General features: G+C 41.8%; 1 pseudogene; it reads right to left on the reverse strand.

Annotated features, from left to right (window-relative positions):
• Positions 1 to 6386, reverse strand: part of LOC124851208 — an 8517-nt pseudogene extending 2131 nt beyond the window's left edge.
• Positions 6387 to 22406: the final 16020 nt, after the last annotated feature.

Consider the following 22406-nt stretch of genomic DNA (forward strand, 5'->3'; position numbering starts at 1 on the left):
CAAGAAACAAAATCATGAAGAATACGGCCCTTTTCACCAAAAGCTCTCATGACATCTCCGTCTGTGTCTTCAACGTGTATGGCACCACTTTTTACTCCTGAGACGTTTGTATTTGTTTTGTATTTTTCACATTTCCATTTGTCGTGTGTTCGACGCGTCATCAACAGACCCACACTATCTGGAGTTTTAATGAGGGGGCTGACCGGAGAAAGTCCAGAGGCAAACAACCACTCACCTTATTGTGAGCTTAGCTAATTGATTCCCAGGTTTATATATACGTTTTTTCCCAAAAATGGGCACAGGAGCACCAGCCTGATGTCAGTGATGACTATCATTAGTGTAATGGAACATTTTACCATTATACCACACTATATATTATCTCTGCTTGAAGAAGCCTTCAGCCTGTGTCTGGGTCTTATCTCCTGAGATTTTACTATTCACAGTTCACACACATAGTTCACATAGATACACACACACAACACACATAGTTCACATACAAACACACACACAAACACACACACAAACACACACACACACACACACACACACACACACATAGTTCAACTCTTCACACACACACATCTCTTCACTGCATCTGCATAAAAAGCACACGCCTGCAACTGTTTCTTGGTCATTCCCTCTGCAGAATGCTCTTCGCATGCTGTATGATTGTCTGACCTTCCTTGCAAGGAATAAAATATATTTAAAAGACTATGATTCTCTTGTCCCTTTATTTCAGAAGTCTCTCACCAGGTCAAATTTCCATCACATTAGTCTGGGCCTAGTTATTGTTATTATATTTATGTACATTTAAACCTGCAAGTGATCACCAGCTAAACTGTCCACGTTTTTCTCAAAAATAGTCACACCTTCATAAATATCAACCCCTGAAGCAAAGAAACACACACCTGCATGAGGCTTTTCCTTCACTCTCCACACACACGCCTCCATTAAAACATGGGTTGGGATGACAGGGGTTGGCTGCACGTGCCTCTCTGTGCTTTGGAGCCTGCGCTCTCACTTCCACGTCACCGATTGGCTTCTCATCTGTAATGTCAGTTGCTGGTGCAGCCGGTTTGACAGGCACCTCAGACTTGATCAGGTAGGTCAAATCTATCAAAACAACAGGATAATAATGATGCTCAATAACAAAAAACATATACAAACTGTATGGCAAGATTTCAATTGGTAATTAAAAAATAGATTTCTGAGTTATGTGAATTGTACCATTATTTACTATCTGTGGGGAAAAAATGAAATTTCCCATCTACCTTGACAGACTGTGTATCACATAAATATCTCTCTCACTCTCTCTCACTCTCTCTCTCTCTATATATATATATATATAAAGAGCTGATATTTTACATTCTCACCATTGAAATCAGCAGTAATGATGAGGTCATTGTTCTTGAGGAAGCTCCTTCTGTGCAGATGATTGTGAGACATGAACGTGCTCCAGCCAAAGTCTGGACCGCGGTTGCACCTGCAGCTGGCATCCCACTCGGCCCCTGAAGCATTGGTTGGCTTGTTCCAGTGAGCATCGGAGTCTCAGAAGAAAGAAGGCGAGAAAAAAAGGTTCATCAATCATTCTTCGTTCACCTCAACATCATATTGGATGTCGCAAGGAAACTGCACTTCTTTTCAATTTACATATTTGTTGTTGAAACTCGATGTCAGGGTGAGTGAGAATTCAAGAGTTGAATTGTTCACACTGAGCAGTAACTTAAATTTTTATATTAACGATGGATCATGTGACTTTGTGTATATTAAAGAGGTTATTCATAGTGACAAGTTCATTCAATATATATTTTATAAAGCAATACTTTTGTGCTATGTTTACAGATAATTTTATTTAATTAAGGAATTATATTTTCATATGAAAAAACACAACACAATCTACTGTAGGGTTCGCAAAGCATTTTAAAGTAACTAAAACTGATTTTGATGGCACTTGTGAGCAGTACAGCAAGGTATCATATAATATAATATAATATAATATAATATAATAAACATTGACATGTAGTCACCTTATCCATCTAGGTCCCTTGTCGATGGCCTGTACTTCAATATGGGTTGCAGACATATTCAAGTAGGAGTTGTCTTATTAAACATATCTTACTATTGTTTGACATTGAGCATACAAGCAACATTTGCATTGATTTGTAGTTATGTTTCTTAGAGTCCAATATTCAGTGTCCCTTGTCTTTGCTCTCCAGCTGAATCTGCATCATCTACGTTAGGTTGACTAGAGATTTGTCATTTGACAGATGCAGATGGAGCTGAACTAAATATTAAGAGGGGAAAGTCCCTGCTGTTTGTGTCCACAGGTGAGGACCAGTGATAATGTACAAGTACAATCTTGATAATACGACCTGCTTATTTTGATTTGCTCTGAAACCTTAGAACTGAAGAAGCCTTTTTGGATGATAGGTGAATTGTCTTCAAGAAACACAAGCAAGTCCAGTTGCCTACATACACTTGTACAACTACAGTACTTTAACTATTATTATTTGTATTATTATTATTATTATTATTATTATTATTATTATTATTATTATTAGTGTTGTTATTATTAGTTTATGTAAAATCACATGTGGGCAGAACAGCTCATTTCAAAGGCAAAACATTTGACAGTTTCTGAAAAGAAATGTTGTCATTTTCAAATGTTGGGAATTCAACGAACTGAATTCCATTCGCTTCCATTGTTTTGGGATGAAGCAGAAAATCATGAGCCGAAACTATCACTGCTTGTGAACTTTCCGTGTCTCCGCTGCCTGTGATGTCGGCCTACCTGTGGTGAAGCTTCTTGTTGAGGACATCCTCAGTTTGACATCAGGATCCTGATCCATGGCAACGATGGTCGCCTGCCTGTTTGCCGCTGGCCACTGCATCACCCCATCATTTTCTCTGCTGCAGAGGTGCAAGGTCATGCCAATGTAGTCTGGATAGGCAGGGTCTCTGTCCCATCATCAGTCCTGATCCATATCACCAGTATGTCCCCAGCCCGTCCGCTCATCTTGTAGAAGAACTGCAGGCACTGTTCGTCTCTTTTGGGGTAGAGGATACGGGACTCAAGCAAGGCACTGTTGCCAATCACACCTGAAGCTGTGTCAAACTTCATGAAGTAGCCAGAATCTAAAAGAAAGAAGTGGTTATCAGTACAGGTTTTGTTAATGAGCCTTAAATGTCATATAAATGCTTCAAGTTAGGGACAGTGGATGAAGATTAGTCTAATATAATATAATTGTAAGTTATCCTATGAAGACATATTTTACATTATTATAATACAACTTTCATTTACTAGTTTTCCATTCATACAGTTTATCAATGATAGTTGGTCTGAACTATAGTTGGATGTTTTTTCTGATTTAAAATGGGCTGAAGTTTCTTTAACTGGTACAAATGACTGTTTAGTTTAGTTTAATTAGTTTAGTTTGATTTAGTTTATTTTATTTTAGTTATGTCTGTTTAACATCAGTTGTGCCAGAGAATTGGCTACGGAGCCTTTCACACATGCACAACACAGCGGGAGGTTTTCTGCACAGACACATTCACAACAGCAACAAATCCTCTGCATTATTCAGGCGAGAGGTGGAGCAGACAGAGGCAGAAAGTCACGTATTACCTCCACTGTGGAGATCACGTGATTTACAGCGTCAGCTCTTATCACCACAAACTCTCTTGACATCATCAGTGTCTTCTACGTTTATGACATCGCTTTTTCAACGGGAGATATTTGTTTTCTTTTTGCCCTTTTTTCATTTTTTCGTCTGTCTGTCGTCTGGACAGGGATCCCCTGCTGTGCCCTCACATCGCATGGCTCACTGGGGAACTTAAATGAAATGTTTTCAGTTTTAACATATGGGCTTTTCAGAATATAGGCGCCTATACATATAAGAAAATGTATGTTTGCTATTCATATGTGTGGGACACTTTCGGGCACAGTTTGTCACAGTTTATTTCATTACATTATGTTTATTCAGCTTCATGTCTGATATGACTTTGTTTAGGAGACAGTAAATATGCTTAGCACCTCTGCAGCGCCCTGCCAGGGTGTGATCAGAGTCGGCTGGACTGCTCAGCGTCTGCACCCAGTCTGCGTTCTCGTCCTCATTCTGGATCATTCCACAGATGTTGATGAGCTCAAACGAGCACTGGTCCAGGAGTGTGTGTGTGTTGGCTGCAACAGAAAGATTATCAACAGTCAACCTACGCTGGTTAAGCATTTTGTGCATGTGGATCTAGCTGTAAATTAAAACAACAGTATCCCAGTAACTTATTATTCAATATAAAAAGTGGAGTGATGTGGCTACATTGGCTATAATGATCAGCAATGTACATATACTAGATGTACTTTATTGATAATATAGTTTGGAATTGTTTTTTTACAGTATTTTATTAGTGCGATTTTGACACATCATACATTCAATATAAATACATCTAATCAGGTGACCAGTGCTCTGGAGCAGTCATTGGGGGGCGGGGCAGTGCAGTGTGACATAGACATTCACAAGAGTTGCAGGTGCTGATCTCCTTTTCATATTTTACATTTCATCGATCATTAATCCAAAAATATTGATTGGTGCAAAATAAGAATGTAAATGTAAATTAGTTCCAGCAGCACCAATACAAACCAGGAAGCCACAGAGCTAAAGTGTTTCCATGGTCACCGGGTAAATATCCTGTGACTTTAATTTTTAAGCAATGATGCAAATATTTTAAAACACCACTGAACCAGCAGTGAGGAGACACTCACCACAGTCGTACATGCGGTTGAGCCTGGTGATGTCAACAGCACTGAAGTCCAGCCGCTGGCCAATGACGGCGTTAACGTACGGTATGGTGGTGGTGATGGTGGGTACGCTCTCGTTCTTGTTGAAAGACAGTGGCCTGTAGTGCATGACGGACTCGTAATCGTATGGCGTGTTCAGATCTGTGATGAAGTCATCCTCATACTTTTTGAAATTGTGCTCCATCCCTGTTAGGGGAGAGTAACCTTGTCACTGACACCCTCAAAGTTAAACATACATGATTTTAACAATAATAAAGCAGCCAACAACTATATTCTATGGAGTAATGGCATCCTGAGCAGAGAGACAAAGTCACTCCCTAGGTGGAAGTTTTGAAGTCTCTGAGTCTGTTCTCACATTCTCTGCACTAACATAAACATGGGCTGTGTCAGAAATCACTCAATAATCACTAAAAGGTCAATTATAGAGTTTTGTATGTATATATTGTTTTTTTGTGAATAATTGTATACCCTATATGGTGCACTCATTGTATCCCATAGTGCATGGTCTGTAATGCACAACCAATGGTCAGTGACCGAGCAATGTACACCATCATGCGTTGTGCTCAAGAGGAGACACAACCGCGGCGGACGCTTCCGTGCAGGGGATGCGCTACCTTCGTGTGATGAACGGAGTCACGAGAGCCTTTCCCAGCTGCTTGAGGAACACCCTCCACTTGTTCCGCTTGCCCGGCATCCAGTCGGGGTTGATCTCTCTCCATATCACGAAGGCGTTGTAGGAAGAGACGTCGAGGATGTTGTGGAAGACGACCAGGGGCCCGCGCGCGGTCATCCTCCTGCAGCTGTACGTTCCGATCACCTTGTCTAGGTTGTCCACGCCTCCTTTGTTGCGGTTGTAGTCCAGGACGATGACCGGTTTCCCGTCCTCGTGGTCGCTGACGTCGGCCTCCGTGTGCCGCATGCTCAGGAGCACCACGTTCCTGGTTTTCTTTGGGATGTAGGACACCAGAGTGGCGGTGGGCATAAATGCGAACCTGGATGAGAACACCTCTCTTCCCTTGACCGCGAGCAGCCCGGTCGGGAGCTCGGGCTTGTTCTTCCGAACCGTGCCGACCACGGTGATCTTCCTCTCCAGGAGCTGCCGCGCGAGTTCGTAGGAGGTGAAGTAATTGTCGCACGTGACGTTGCCACCGTGCAGTCCCTCCGTGACATCGAGCAGCACCCACAACCCCTGGTTCCATTCTGGGCGTCCGCCGCTCGGCTTTCCGGTGTAGACTTGCATCTTCCAAGCGTAGCTGGATTTTGCGTCGCAGGCCACCCACGACTTGATCCCGCCGGCTTGCTGGGCGTATACTGTCGGAAAGGACAACTCATTATTGACCAATGAAGTTCTACCTACTAACATAATAATAATATTTTAAAAAACTGAAAAAAAGAATAACCTCTGAACAGAACCAGTTGCTCGTCCACGGTCACTTCGGGCCCCCGGTTGTAGAGGCGCGGCAGCCGTGCCACCCACGCGTCCCAGACCTCTCGCACGGCCGTCAATTTGTCCGTGGCGCGTCTCGCGTGTCTCGTCGAAGTGGTCGTCGAAGCGCAGCAGTCTGGAGTACGTGTGAAAGACTTTGAGCGGCATCGTGGCACGAAATATCGCCCGGCCGCTCTCGGCGTCCCACAGGCTGGCGGCGGCTCGCCCCGGGACCTGTACATGCCCGCTAAGATCAGCAGCCCTATGTAGGTGCGCAGGTCGGTCTCGTCCATCCCTTTCCAGTCGTAATCTCTACCGTCGGCGTGACGAACAGGCGGAACGTCAAGGCTAGGTCACGGGCGCAGGACGTCGCGTGCGTCGTGGGGCCTGGGGGGACCCCGATGGTCCTAGCGGCTGCGCTTTGAGCCACAGCAGAGGAGGAGGAGGAGGAGGAGCAGTGGCCCTCCTCTCGGTCATACGCCCTCGAGGACCATGTTATTTCTCCGTTTCTTCACAGGAAGGTCTCTCTTTCCACGAGTCCGGTGGTGGTGGTGGTGGTGCCGTGGTCTTGTCCTTCTTCTTCTTCTTCTTCTTCTTCTTCTTCTTCTTCTTCTTCTTCTTCTTCTTCTTCTTCTTCTTCTTCTTCCAAGGATGAGCACGATGACGAATCTGCAGCAGCATCACACACTGGGTCGTATTCTTCGTCGCCGTCTTCGTCGCCGTCTTCGTCGCCGTCTTCGTCGTCGTCTTGGTCTTCTTCTCGGGTTTCTTCTCGGTCTGCTTCTCCGTCTGCTTCTCCATCTGCTTCTCGGCCTGCTTCTCCGTCCGCTTCTCCGTCCGCTTCTCGGTCTTGCTCTTCCGCGTCGTCTTCGGGTTCAGAGGATTGTTGAAAACACACCGGCTTCTCTGTGGGTCTAATTGACCCCCGGAGATTACAATTGTAATCAGCTGTGGGTCTAAATGACCCCCAGGAGAATCGAGAATGACAATCCATTGGTCTCAATGACCCCAGGAGAATTGGATAATGACAATCCTTGGGTCACCCTAACCCTAACCCTGACCGGCCAGGGCTTGCGGATGATCACACGCACAGACACACACACACTCTGGGTCAATCCGACCCAGGAACAACACGAGGGTTAAGGTGATTTGATGTTAATCATAATTAAAAGTATATTGTTTTTTGTGTCAGAAAACTGTGTTGAAGTTATTTAATGTCTCATGCAGGTATCGCTCCATGTCCAACCCCAACCCCAACATCTGGTATGAGAAACACTTTCTTTTGTTTTGCATGTTCAGAGGATATTTTAGTTCTTGAAGACACTTACTGGAAATTAAAACAAGAAAATATTTATTGATCTGTGTATTCATCGATGGAAATGCTTGCTGACAACAACAACAAGCGGTATTATACATATAATGCAGCCAGTAAAGTTGTGTATGTTTATGGAATTGTTTCTTTGTCAAGAGCCAAATGTCGAGAGGAAGTTGTCATTTGTCATGAACCTGGACTACGATCCTGCCTACAACAACCCCAGCAATACAGTTTATCAAGATGTTAATGCCACTGTAAGTCATTGTTTTCATTAAGTGTTGTCAATATATTGTAGAATTATATTCAAGCAGACTTTGTCACTGTTTCAAACAGATTCAAAAGCAAAGTAGGGAGCACATCCCAACCTTAAAATCAGCTACATTAACAAGATTCAGGTAAGTCACATCTTAATTTTAGAAGAATACATTTCAGCTCTTTGACCAAAAGATAATTTTGATTGTTCACTTTCATACTCACTCTACGCTCAAATCGCCAGTTCTTGCACTGTGTGACTTTGGTGAGATGGTACTGTTAAGACTGTAATCCATGGCATACAATAACACTGTACTTAAACTTGTTCTCATACATAAACCTTTATATATATTACAGTATTCCTTTAGCTTTATTCAACATCACACATACATGAATGCACTGTGCTCATTAAGACACTGTGACCTATGCCTTAGAAAGAAATCAAGCAGCTGCCCCAGCTTCTGAAGAGCAGATAGGAAAGGCGTTGTCTTGTCTGATAAATACGCATGCTTACGCACACAGAACATACAGCCGATATAGCAGAAACACAATGTTTCTCACTCCAATGAACAAACAACACTGTATCTGCAAAACTACTGAAGACTCACAAAGCTTCAGCCGGATAAAGGCTTGTTTTTAATACACAAAACCAAACACTGTCAGAATGTGAAGATTTGCCCAGCTACTATCAAAGGAGGGACGAACCTGGGAGCGGCTCCTCATCATTGGTGGATTCCAGTTCCAGGATGCTGGGACCACGCCTGTGCACCAGCAAGGGAGAGGCAGGGCTAAAACCCCGGTGACTCCCCCTCGTTATTGACCAATGAAGTTCTACCTACTATTATAAATATTGCACCTGCCGTCCGTTCGGGGCGACTCTTGACTACCCCGTGCTACTGAGTTAGCCGAGGCTGTGTATTGAGTGCCCATAGATATGTGCACATAGCTATGCTGTACCTTTTCATTGCTTCTGAATAAATACTTGTTGAACCAAACCGAGACCGGCTCTTCACATATCTCGGGATAAAAGAACACGACAAAAGTTGGTGACCCCTGTTGGGCCATGGTTTTGTGTGAAACCACACTTCGGCCTACATGTGCCATCAAAACCTGAAGCCGCATGTCCCCCCAGGACTCAGTCTCCCAGGGGCCATCAAAAACCAGAGCAAGGAACTCAGTCTCCCAGAGGGCATCAACTTCACACAGAGGGTGAAACCCCCCCCAGGGACACAGGTTTCAACTCCCATTGGTCACTCTGGACCCCATGACCTGTGAGGTCACCGGGCCAATATAAAGACTGTTTATTTGAGCTCTTCTGTCTCTTTCTACACTCCCTCAACGGAGAGAAGGCTGTCAAGCCTCTTCATGCCTCTTCCCACAATCCTTCCACAGGAGGGAAGGCTGTCGAGCCTCTTCTCCAGCTCACATCTTCTCTTCCCATCCAACTCTTTGAGAGGAGCACAAAGGTGCAGCTTCCAGCTCATCTCACCAAGGAAACCTCCTCGCCCTCCAAGCTCTGCCAACGTCCTAGCAGCGATGCGATGTCCTGCAGGAAAACTTCCACCAGCAACTGAGCTACACAGCTCAACAGAAACCAGCAAGACGACACAAAACTGCGAACTGCACAGCAAATTCCTTTTTCCCCTTTCTACGGACTGGTAACACAACTGGGCTTAATAATTATACTAGGCTAAGCAAAACTGTTTATTCGATTCTGTGTGATGTTTATAAGTTTGATTTGTGGTGTTGTGATATTTTGGGTACAAGTTATTGAGAAAGTAATGTTAGTCTGTTATGCTCTTCACAGTCTTTCGTTGCATCCAATCTAGTAACTTTCTCTAATTTGGCACACACACAGACACACGCATAACTCTTCACCTCATTATGTCTACAGGTCGTAAACATTCCAATAGATGGGGGAAGGGTGTTATCTCTTTGGCCAGCCACCATCTTGAAAGCACGCTGACTCACACAGACACACACACATGTATACACACATACCTATCTTTGTTTAGCAATTAGACCGTTAGTAATTTGTGTTTTTATACTTTATTATATTCAAAATAAATGTTTTTCTTTCACAAATGTTTTTTCATTAATGTTGCATAAGTGAATTTTGCCAACCTCTACACTGTCAAGAACTCCATATCCTTCAACTTAGCTAACCATCTATATGGTAATTTTGGTTATAGTTATTAATTTAATTGTTAATCAGAGTTCCAAATTTGTGGTTAGAACCTTTATGAGACTTATTCAATAAATTGGCTATATTTTCCCTTTCTTTGAAGGGTGGTGCCCCGAGGTAACTTTAATCAATTAAAGTTATTATTTAATATTAATAATAAAATATTAATATTGAATATTTTTATTTTGATAACCAAATTTATTGAATGCCGAAAGGCACACCATTTTATGGTATCACGTTTGATGCATTGTGGCACAACACCCACAACGTGATCCCGAAGAGAAGTTTTGACCAGAAAGACTGGAGACCCAAAGGTCGAGGCCGCTCCGATCGATTCTCCACATACTCACGGGCCCCAAACTAAAAGGTAAGCAGAAACATGTTAAAACAAATTCTGCATTAGTTATATAGGCATTGATATAGATTGTGAGTGTGCAGAGAGGAGAAAAGAGGTAAAATAATAAAGTTCTGTGTTTTTTGGAAGCAATGAAAGGCTATGTGAAATAAAGGGAATGACCTGTGAGAGGTCTGGGACCCTGTGAAAGGGAATGACCTGTGAGAGGTCTGTGAGGGGTTTGGGACCCTATCTTGGCGCAACAGAAACGAGGTAAAAAGCGAGGTCTAGGACCTGCACGGGACGGGCGCCACACTTAAAGTCTGTGACGCACGAACCCTTAAAAGTAATTCAGATTGGAGAAAAGACAGACGATTCATGCAATAGATTGCATCCGTGCAACCTAATCTAGGATTAGGGTGTGTTCCTGGAGGAAGGGGCTGCCTGCACTGACGAGTGAGGAGCTTAACTAGCCAGACACACCGTTGCTTGAATTGGGCACAAATTAAAAGACATAACATGTTACGAAGACTGACAGCGATAAAAAAGACTGACAATATAAAAAATATAAGATTTAAGATGTCTGAATGTGTGGATATTACTAAATTTCCTATTTTATCCTTACAATAGCGTTTTGGAGATTGATTGAAAAACTTAAGGTAACTAATATTTAAAATTAAAAATTTAAATTCTTTACATAGGTAAATGAAAAACGTGATGATTTGGGTAATGGAACTGATCTGAGTAGTCCTAATATGAACTTCATGTGAAGGAACTATGGTGACACAGCACTAAGTCTGATACAAGTGTGAATGAAAAAGTGTGTGTGGAAAACGAGAGAGAAGGGAATTAGGAAAAGATAAAAAGAGGAAAGTCACCCGGCTGACAGAGACAGAATAAATAAGGAAAAAAGAAAAATAGAGCGAGGCCGCCATCTGGTGGCGGATAAAAGGAAGTACAATTAGAGGAGGAGTACGCCTGCCATCTGGGGGCTGATAAAGGGTATTACAGCTAGGGATAAAACAAGGACGCCACCTGGGGGAGACCAAAGGACATTACAGCTCGGGTTACAACTGGTTTGACATCATTGGATTGGCTTGTGTTTTTTATTTTTAATTTATTTATTTTTATTTTTATTTTTTATTTTTTCCACTAAGAGACAAATGACGACGGGAACTTTTTACAGTTAGAGATACACACCCTTGACATACCAACACGACCAACCCCGAACCACACAGATACACACACATTACAGCAACGTGTCACAGCACTAGCATGTCACAACACCTCACTCGTCGTGGGTTGAAGCACTGCCCTTGGCGCTCATGTCAATAAGAAGTTCATCCAATGGTGTCACCCATCTATCCCCACATGAGCTTCTCACAGGACGGCCCATGCCAGGGCCTCCTCAAGACCCTGGGTATGGACCCGGGTTGGATGTATGTCAGGAGAAATTGACTGACTACATGAAAGCCTTAACTAATCTTACTGAAGTTTTGTCTGCAAAGGTCCAGGCGGCTGCTGGACGTTCTGACGAGACCCCCACGGAGACTCCTGTTCCAGTAAGACCAGGTGATTGGGTGAGGGTCAAAGTTCACAAGAGAAAGTGGCCCGACCCTAGGTGGACAGGACCTTGGGAGGTAACAGAGTGTACCTCACATGTGATCCGAGTAAAAGGAAAAACAGGAGCAATTTGGCACCACCTCACACATTGATTTCTGTTACAAGTGTGATTTCTAGTAATCAGACAGTGAATTCTTATAATTCTAATAATTGTGTTTCTGTTGCTTTAACTCCATAGATAATTAAGACATTCTAAATGATTTACAGGACTGTTGACTTTTTTTTTTTTGTGACGAATTCTATATAATACTTTGTAATGAATTCAAATATTTTATTCCCAGTTTAACTTTATGTTTGAGCACATCTTTTGTTTAATCAATTTTAGTGCTCCTATTTGACATGATTATTAAACTGTTCTTATCCCAAGGTTGTGAAGGTAAAAAGTTCAGTTAGTAATTGTCCCAATAATTTTGTAATTGTACAATATGAATGTTTCGTATTTTAACAGTTCAATTAGAGAAGCAGTTTACTGAGCTGGTAACATATATCCTGTGTCAAATGTTTTTATGTATTCAAGAGCAATTTTCGTTAATGGGACTAGAGAGTCCATCTTATCTGGTATTTTAGTTGGAGTTGTTTATTTTATTTATGGTTGTTTTATTTGTTTTGTTTATGTTTTATTCAAACAAGGATATTTTAATATTTCAAAATTCAAATTCAAATATCAGACTGAATAATGTTCATTGCTCTTTGAAAAGGTGAATTTTTCCTAAAATGGTTTTAGAGTTATGACAATATATAATCCAACAAAATTTGCTATCGAGACCGCCAACCATAATATTTTTTATAGTGCACAAAATTAGAGGGTTCCTTGCACTGTTACACATATCCAAGCAAAATTGGTACTGTGAAATGATATATCCTTAACTGAATAGAGATCGAATTTGGAGTGAAGAAGCAATTTCCACACAGAAATTCTTTATTTATTTAATTTTCTTTATTTTTAGAATTGGAAGATAAAGACTACTTAAGAATTTTACTTGAGATTTTCACCCTTAGATATAATATGTGCTGACATTTTGCAAGTAAATTTTGTATCTGATGTTGTGATCATTTTATGATCAAAAGGGAGGAATGTAATGGAAACATTTTACCATTATACCACACTAAATATTATCTCTGCTTATGCATACTATTTCTGCTTGTGTAACTGCCAAAATGACATCAGAGCCACAAATGTGAGACTGTGCTCGTCTCCCCCAACAAGACCCCGAAGAGGCCTTCAGCATGTGTCTGTGTCTTATCTCCTGGGATTTTAATATTCATTCAGTCCACACACGTAGTTCTCACAACACATAGTTCACACACACACACACACACTCACACAGTTCAACTCTTCACACACACACACACATCTCTTCATTGCATCTACATAAAAAGCATACGCCTGCAACTGTTTCTTTGTCATTACAAATGCAGTGTGCTACCCAAGGGAATGAATGTGATAAAATGGCCAATGAATGTGAACGAACAGATAAATCTGCACAGAAAAAGTTTTCTTTGTATCCTACAGTGCCTCCGTGTGTCAGAGTGGACCACGATCTCGACTGTGCCCCTCTTCAGAGACCTGAAGTGGCTTCAGCCACAGCCGTTCACCAAACAAAGATAGGTATGTGTGTGTGTCTGTGTGAGTCAGCGTGCTTTCAAAATGGTGGCTGGCCAAAGAGATAACACCCGTCTCCCCCTATTGGAATGTTTACGACCTGTAGAGATAATGAGGTGAAGAGTTATGCGTGTGTCTGTGTGTGTGCCAAATTAGAGAAGGTTGCTAGATGTATGCAAGGAAGGACTGAAGAGCATAACTAGCATTAACTTTCTCAACAACTTGTAACCACAATATCACAACACAAATCAAACTTATAAACATCATACAGAATCGAATAAACAGTCTTGCTTAGCCTAGTATAATTATTAAGCCCAGTTGTGTTACCCGTCCGTAGAAAGGGGAAAAAGAGTTGCTGTGCAGTTCGAAGTTTTGTGTCGTCTTGCTGGTTTCTGTTGAGCTGTGTAGCTCAGTTGCTGGTTGAAGTTTTTAAGCATCGAGTCGCTGCTAGGAGGTTGATAGAGCTTGGAGGGTGAGGAGGTTTCCTTGGTGAGATGAGCTGGAAGCTGCACCTTTGTGCTCCTCTCGAAGAGTTGGATGGGAAGAGAAGATGTGAGCTGGAGAAGAGGCTCGACAGCCTTCCCTCCTGTGGAAGGATCGTAGGAAGAGGGCAGAAGAGGCTCGACAGCCTTCTCTCCGTAGAGGGAGTGAGACCTGGCTTTATATTGGCCCGGTGACCTCACAGGTCATGGGGTCCAGAGTGACCAATGGAAGTTGAAACCTGTGTCCCTGGGGGGGTTTTCACACCTCTGATGCCCCCTGGGAGACTGAGTTCCTTGCTCTGGTTTTTGATGGCCCCTGGGAGACTGAGTCTTGGAGGAACATGCGGCTTCAGGCTTTGACTGAACATGTAGGCCGAAGTGTGGTTTCACAAAGAACCATGGCCCAAGAAGGGTAAGATTAGATTCATTAGATCATTTTTCAGTTACATGTATAGGTGTATGTTGTCATTGAACTGTGCTAATTGTACTGATTGTGTTTACAGCTGATTGAAGCGGGACAGATGACATGGATCCATCCTTCCACAGCCAGGAGCTCACCGACCTGTGTGCCACACTTCAAATAAGACTGGAAGCTACACTGAATCTCACAGCTACACATCATAGACGTCTACACACTGGAGCAGATTCGGACAGAGTCCCACAAAGAACCTATGACCCAGAGGCGGCAAAGAGACATTTCAAGCTTCACCTGATTAGTTTTTCACTGGCTAGGCCAGTTGTGTTTTTATATTATTTGTGCTGTATGTACATAAAGCTTTGACTCAACATATACCTTGTTCATGTTTTTTTTCCCTCTACAATATGTTCAGCATATAACATCAAGCATCACATGAATGAATGTATAGTCTTCAGTAACTGCAGTGCTTTTGGTAAAGGCTTACTAATAATTAATAATATATATTAATTAATAATTTATAAATATAATATATATATATATATATATATATTAATATATAAATTATTATTAATAATAATTATATATTAATTATTATTATTAATAATATTGTGTGGGAAGGGTTTACCCACGTCATTATAATGACCCAGGATGACCAATAGCAACAGATCTACCAGCCAATCAAAAGTGACTTTTCGTTTCAAAGGTCTGTGGTTTTATCCAATGGTGAAGTGAGATAAGTTCTCACAAGCGATTTCGCTGCGATTCATATGCTAATTAGATCACACATTCGCTCCGCGACTCCCGGGCGGCACTCCCCCCTCCCCAGCGGCACTCCCCCCTCCCCAGCGGCCTCCCCCTCCCCAGCCCCTACCACTGCGAAACCGGGGGTATGTTTCTGCCCGTTTGTGTCACGGGCGAACGCAGGTGGTTATATGCCTCATCATTGAAGCTGTCATATGGAGAAAAATTTGAAAGAGCACCACCTCCTACTTGCGTCATGTGTCCATTGTTAACATTGCTTTGTCCCTCCTGATTGCAAACATTTGGTTTATTATTGCAGCAGCCATCTCAGATGCAGAGGTGAAAAACCAACCAGCATGCACTGCGGCCACCTTTTTCATCCATTTTTTCTACCTAGCCCTGTTTTTCTGGATGTTAGCCTCAGCTCTGCTTTTGCTCTACCGCACAGTCAGTGTGTTTGGTGGGGATTTGTCGAAGCGTTCTTTGTTGGCTATCGGATTCTGTTTAGGCTATGGGGCACCCCTCATCATTGCAATCATAACCATAGCTGTAACTGCACCCGCAAACACCTACATCAGAGAAACTGGGGTCTGCTGGCTCAACTGGAATCAGTCCATGGCTCTACTGGCATTTGTGATCCCTGCACTGATTATAGTGGTAATAAACCTGGGCATCCTGTTTGTGGTGTTGTACAAAATGTTGAGGAGAAGGGCAGTGGTAGATGCTGCACAGGCCGCAGAGAGGAACGCTCTTGTGGTTATTGCTCGGACTTTGGCCTTCCTCACACCATTTTTGGGATTAACTTGGGGTCTGGGAGTTGGAACTATGACTGACCCACACAATATAGTAATCCATATTTCATTTGCATCCTTCAATTCACTGCAGGTAAAATCATAGTGTTTGCTAATACTCTTATGGTGTGTTCACACCGAAACAAGGCACACATTTTTGCGACGTCCTAAACGTGCTGAGGGATAATTTCTGTTTAATCCGGGTTTAATCAACACAAAGGGGGAGTATTAGCCTGTTCTATTAGGGGAGAGAGGATGACTACTATCTGAAGCGTTGCAGTGTTGTACATTTGTTGAAATGCCGGGGAAATCAGTGCCGTTGTGTGTGGGTCCATTAGCCCACCCGGTACAGCACACAGCTCGGGGACTGTCACCGCCTCCTACTGGAGCTTTCCAGCACTCCCTGAGGCTGAGCAGTGACTGCTCTGATCACTCTCTAGCTTAGGTCAGTGCCAGGACTGAGTCCGCTAATAGGATGACGCGACATCGTGTCTCACGAATTTGACGCCTGAGTTCAAATATTTCAACTCAAACGTAAAGGGCTCCAAATGTGACGCACATTTGCGTCTAGACGCATCTCTTCATTGAGTTTTTATGAAATTCATTCAATTTGTGCCGCGTTTTTGTGAACACACCATTTCAGTTATTTTACGGCTTCTTAATCATGCTCTTACGTGATACCACTTTTTGTCTTTATGAAGGGTTTCTTCATATTGTTGTTTGGAACACTGTTGGACAAAAAGGTAAGTTTGACATAAAAATCTAAGTTTGGATAATTGAAGGCAAAATCCATTCTGAAATACAATCAACATTTTTACATCTTTAACATTGAATTCCTAATGTTTAATATATGAATATAATGCAGTATCTAAAATCTAGTGACAATAAGTAATGAAACTAATTCTCAGATATTGCTAGAGCAGCCGTTGTAATTTTACAGATAAAGACATTTTCTGGTTTTAATCTCTTTGGTAAAGTTAGGGTGCATTTAAAAAGAAAACACAAGGAGCTTGCCAGTAGCCTTGGTTTTTAGAGAGGATATACAAAACGACAGCAATAATTGATCTTCTGTCCGTACAATTAGAGGAAAACAATGAAACTAATCAGTGCTAAATTGTAGATTGTTAATTGGCTAACAGATTATTTGCTTTTTGATTATGCACCTTTCTGCCAAACTAATAAAAACTGCCACAATATTTAACTATTTCATTAGCTTATATCAAACTTCCACATTTTAGTCAAGTTTGTCTGTTATTAAAATGAACTTTGAATTTTCTGAAACAATCATACTTGCTCTTGTAGTTTCCCAGGACAGGTTGTAGATTGTCCTGCAGAATTGGGCTCATTTTGATGTCTTGCTGTGGTTGGAATATTTGGTCCTCTGGTAGACCTATTGGGCATGAAAGATAACTAAATAATATCCAGTGACCAAAGTGGGCTGGAGTGGACCGCCCCTCGTACCCAACACAAAATAAATCTGCTCAGCAGGTCATTAATATGGGCCAATGGAATTCAAGTTAGCTGAATTTGGCCATTAATGACCTTTTAAAAAAGTTGTATGTGCTTATTTTTGGGGATTATCTTTTCAGGTGCGGACAGAAATAGCATTGATGTCACAGACATCCAGAAGTGGGACAAGGGTAAGAACATGCTTCTAAATCACATTGATTTGTTTTTTGTTTGGGAGAATCAGAGTTTGTTTTTTAAATATTGTGGTGAATCAAGTATAATCTTATATTCTTATTTTAGAGCACCAGCGGTGGAACGTCATCATCAAACGGACTGGGCATTTTCCGCAACTGGAGAAGAGGAAGAGGTAAAGCAACAGTTTAGACAGAAAGACAGATGCTTTCAAAACACTGGTTTAGTTGTTTTATTACCCAGGTTGTGGTGTTCAGTCAGTCCAGTACTTTGGTCTAAACCAGGAACTATCAAACCTTACCTAGGGAGCATTTTTTTCCCAGAAAGAAAAGGAAAATATCCGTCCGGAGCACAAAAAATATTTGATGCTGAAACAATACATGAGCATAGGCGTCGACATGTTAACATGACAACATAATGTGAGCATTTTAGCATGCTGACCTCACCAAAGCTCAAATCACCACTGCGAGAAATGCTCTTTGAAATCCATCATATTTTGCAACCGCAAACCTAATTGTGTTGTTTTGTGAATGTTTTTCCAAATGGTTACAACGTGTCATCTAATGAATCGGGTGCATCGCACTCCTTCATCAACACTTGATGATCGGCTTTGGCAAACCAACTATTACACAATTGTCTTTTCTTCATTGCAGCAACAAACAGGGAAAGATGATCAAAGGTTTATTTAAATCATAATTTGAAGATTTTTATTTAGTCAAAGCATTGCTCACAACAACACTGATGCAATTAGCATAAACGATTTATTTAGTATTACATACTTTTTGTTAAGGTAAAATATAAATGGTATTGTATGAATGATTTGATCGTATGAATGATCATGTTTTTCTTTTCTTTTGTTATTTAATATATTTTGTCTTGTTTACACAGTCACATTATGTGAACTGGTCAGGTCCCCATTGAATGTAATGATTAACATTCTATGGTGAAGACACACATCAAGGTTTGTGTAAGATTAGGATTTGGCAAGTAGTGGTAATGGTACAGGGTTAGATTAAGTAACTAGTAAATTAAGTCAATGACATCAGAACTCTTCAAGACATGGCTGTGTGTGTGTGTGTGTGTGTGTGTGTGTGTGTGTGTGTGTGTGTGTGTGTGTGTGTCTTTCATTTGAAACTGCAGCTGGATACCACTGGGTAATCACTTTTTGGGTTTTTGCTTTTTTTGAAGCAAAACACAAAGAAGTGATTACCCAGTGGTATCCAGCTGCAGTTTCAAATGAAAGACAAAAATTTAGAAGAATTTATATGTTAAAGAAACAATCAGTGAGGACAAATACTTAAAATCATTGTATTGCAACCAAGGGTGTTACTCTATGGAACGGCTGTGATGGCAATATGAAAACATGTCCGACATTTTATAAATTTGAATTTAATTGTGATGGGGAAGTAGCACAGTAAAACAGAATAGGATATGTAAATAACTTTATTTGCTTAAAGGGGACATAGCATGCAAATTCCACTTTGTTAGTGCTTCTACAGGTTAATGTGGGTATCTGGCATGTCTACCAACCCAAAAACTCTGGGGAAAAAACACTCGCGCGTTTTGTTATAGTTCCTCTAAGTCAGAAACGTCATGCTTGAGCGACTCGATTGCGCTTCCTGGGTATTGTGTCGTAACAATACACTGGAAGTCTCCTACATGGTCTTGGCCCACCCCCGTCCCGTCCCGTCCCCCACACTCGTTACTTCGGGTTTACACCGGAGGCTGCGAGGCAGCGAGCGCCGTTCCCAAGCACGCAGCCGGGCTGTTCACACGGGACGAGCATTTCTCCGCTGGTCAGCCCGCGATTCACTCACATGTGGCATTTGTCTGGATCGTTGGGACTGGGAGGCTGCAGCAGCTGCTCGGGGCGACCGCTCGCTCTCCCGTGCGTGAGCTGGAATTTGTGTCAGCGCCACACAGCCAACAGTGTGGAGGACTTCCGCAGTGTTCAGCGCTACTGTAACCCCGAACCCGACATTCAAGCGGGTACAACAACAAGCGGAGAAAGCAGAATCGCGGGCTGACCTTATATGTACAGTCTATGGGGCTGACCAGCCGGAGAAATGCTCGTCCCGTGTGAACAGCCAGGCGGCTGCGCGGCAGAAACGGCGCTGCGCTGCCTCAGCGGTCTTCCACACTGCCAGCTGTGTGGAAGACTTCCGCAGTGTTCAGCTCTACTGTATGCCGGGTTACAGTAGTTCCGCGGGTTACAGTAGTTCCGCCGGGTTACAGTAGTTCCGCCGAGGTTACAGTAGTTACGCGGGACACAGGACCGGAAGTGCCGCTGCGAGGCAGCGCAGCGCCGTTCTCCAGCACGCAGCCGCCTGGCTGTTCACCGAGACGAGCATTTCTCCGCGCTGGTCAGCCCCATAGACTGTACATATAAGGTCAGCCCGCGATTCTGCTTTCTCCGCTTGTTGTTGTACCCGTGAATGTCGGGGTTCGAAATAATGATGGTCTTCATAGCCCCCCACCTCTCTTTCTCTCTCTGTCTGTCTGCTTGTGTGCTTGTAGTGGATGGGCAGAGGGGACATTTAATTATGTGATTGGGAAAATTAAAACTCCAGGACAACAAGGGAATACAAAGTATGGGATGCATATTTGATAATTTATATCATATAAAATATGTAATTTATATCGTTTAAAATCATGGGGGGAGAGGGGGGAGGGGGGAGCTGGCTCATTAGCATTTAAAGGAACAGGCAGTCAAAACAGGTCGCTCTGTGGAGGGCTGTTTTATACAGGGTAAAAAGGGTGCTGTTTTAAATGATCCTTGTGGTATTTTGACCAAAGTATGTTACAGACATTTCATTAAGACCCCAAGGAACCATATCAACTTGTGGTAAAATGGGCATGCTATGTCCCCTTTAAATTTTGTTTATCTGCCCTCGCTGTGTCATGAATGTTTATTTTTACTGATTGAGTTTGAGCTGTCTATGAGGAAAGTGGGAATACTGTGGCATTTCACAAAATGTTTTCACGAAATATGAAAAAAGGGGGTAGCACTCCATAAGTATGCACTTCCAGTGCCTTTTTTTCTTACTTACACATATGTTTTATGTTGTAAGATGTTCAAAATATACAAAAACCTAACCTAATGAGCCTGTGGAGTCATGTGCAAAGCCTGTTATTGTCATTTTTCCCAACAGGGTTAACAATGAAGAGCAACAATTACACATAGGAATTGTTACTGTGCTCAGAATGCAACTATTATCTATTATTTTAGGTATAAGCCTGTTACAGTAGTCAGTCTTGAAATTTAACTTCTTCATGGGGGCTGCTTTAAAATGTCTAAAGAGTTTTTTTATATGAAAATCATTACTGTTCTATTGAACAGTTTACAGTGGGAATAAAATAGTAAAACACTTACAGACACAACTGACTGTAGCAGAGGCCAAAGCAAGGATCATTACATCATCTTTGTGTCTCTGCAAATACACAACATGTGTTCGTTTGCTAAAGTAAAGAAAGAAAACATGTTCAGTTTCTATACTCAGCTCTCCATACACTGGATCCTCTGTGTTGCATGGCTAAAATGAGAAGAGAAGTCATGTTACAGAGTTTTGTGGTCAGAGATTAATTTATTTTTCACATCATTGTACTTAAGTTGCTGCAACAACCCCACCCTGTTCAGTACTTTCTGTATGTCCTGTCATGAACAGTGGTGAGTATACAAATCTTTTGCTAAACTAAAAATAGCAAGACCACAATTTAAATTACATTATTCTGAGTAAAAGCATATACAGACGCAGCGGCTCGCCTCTCTTCTCTTCTGGCTTTCTGTTTTTGTGGAACGCACATAACAAACACATCAAGCACTGTGACACACATCATGGATTGAAAATAACACACAATGCACAGCCCACACAGGGACTGCATCTTAAAAAACAAATAATGCTTGTACTATTTGTAAATATGCCTTATTCTATCTTCTGTATAAAGTTATTTGCTGCTATTTTTCATGCTTATATTTCTCTATATTTGTACACTATAGATTTGTGAGAGAAGCCTTATACAATTCTATTTTACCTGAGTATAATGACAATAAAGATCTTTGAATTTTACATGAAATCTAATTTCTCAGGTGAAGTTCATGTACTTCTAAATTGTATTCAAGTACAGTACAAATATTTAGTTACTTTACACCACTGATCATACAGTACATTAAGACTCACTCCCTTTCACATTTTACAACCCCAACTCAGAAAAAGTTGGGACGGTATGGAAAATGCTAATAAAAAAAGAAAGCGGTGATTTCTAAATTTAATTTGACTTGTATTGCATAGCAGACAGTATGAACATAAGATAAGATAACTTCATTTTATTTGTAAATATGTATCCATTCCTGCCATTCAGGCCTGCAACACATTCCCATAAAAGTTGGGACAAGGGCAATTTAGGGCAAGTAACGAGGTAGAATGATTAAAAAATGAAGTGATTTGAAATAGGTGATGTCAACAGGTGATTGTAATCATGATTTGGTACAAAAGCAGCATCCAGGAAAGGGCTGGCTCTTCAGGAGCAAAGATGGGCCGAGGATCGCCAGTTTGCCAACAAATGTGTGAGAAAATTATTGGCATTTTTAAAAACAGTGTTCCTCAAAGAAGGATAGGAAGGGATTTGGATATTTCCTCCTCTACAGTGCATAACATCATTAAAAGATTCAAGGAATCTGGAGGGAATTTCAGTGCATAAAGAGCAAGGGCGCTAAGCCTAAACTGACTAACCGTGCTCTCTGATCCCTCAGATGACACAGCATCAAGAACCGTCATTTATCTATAACCAATATAACCACATGGG

This window comes from Hippoglossus stenolepis, chromosome 20 (genome assembly GCF_022539355.2).
Source record: "Hippoglossus stenolepis isolate QCI-W04-F060 chromosome 20, HSTE1.2, whole genome shotgun sequence".
Taxonomy (NCBI): Eukaryota; Metazoa; Chordata; class Actinopteri; order Pleuronectiformes; family Pleuronectidae; genus Hippoglossus; species Hippoglossus stenolepis.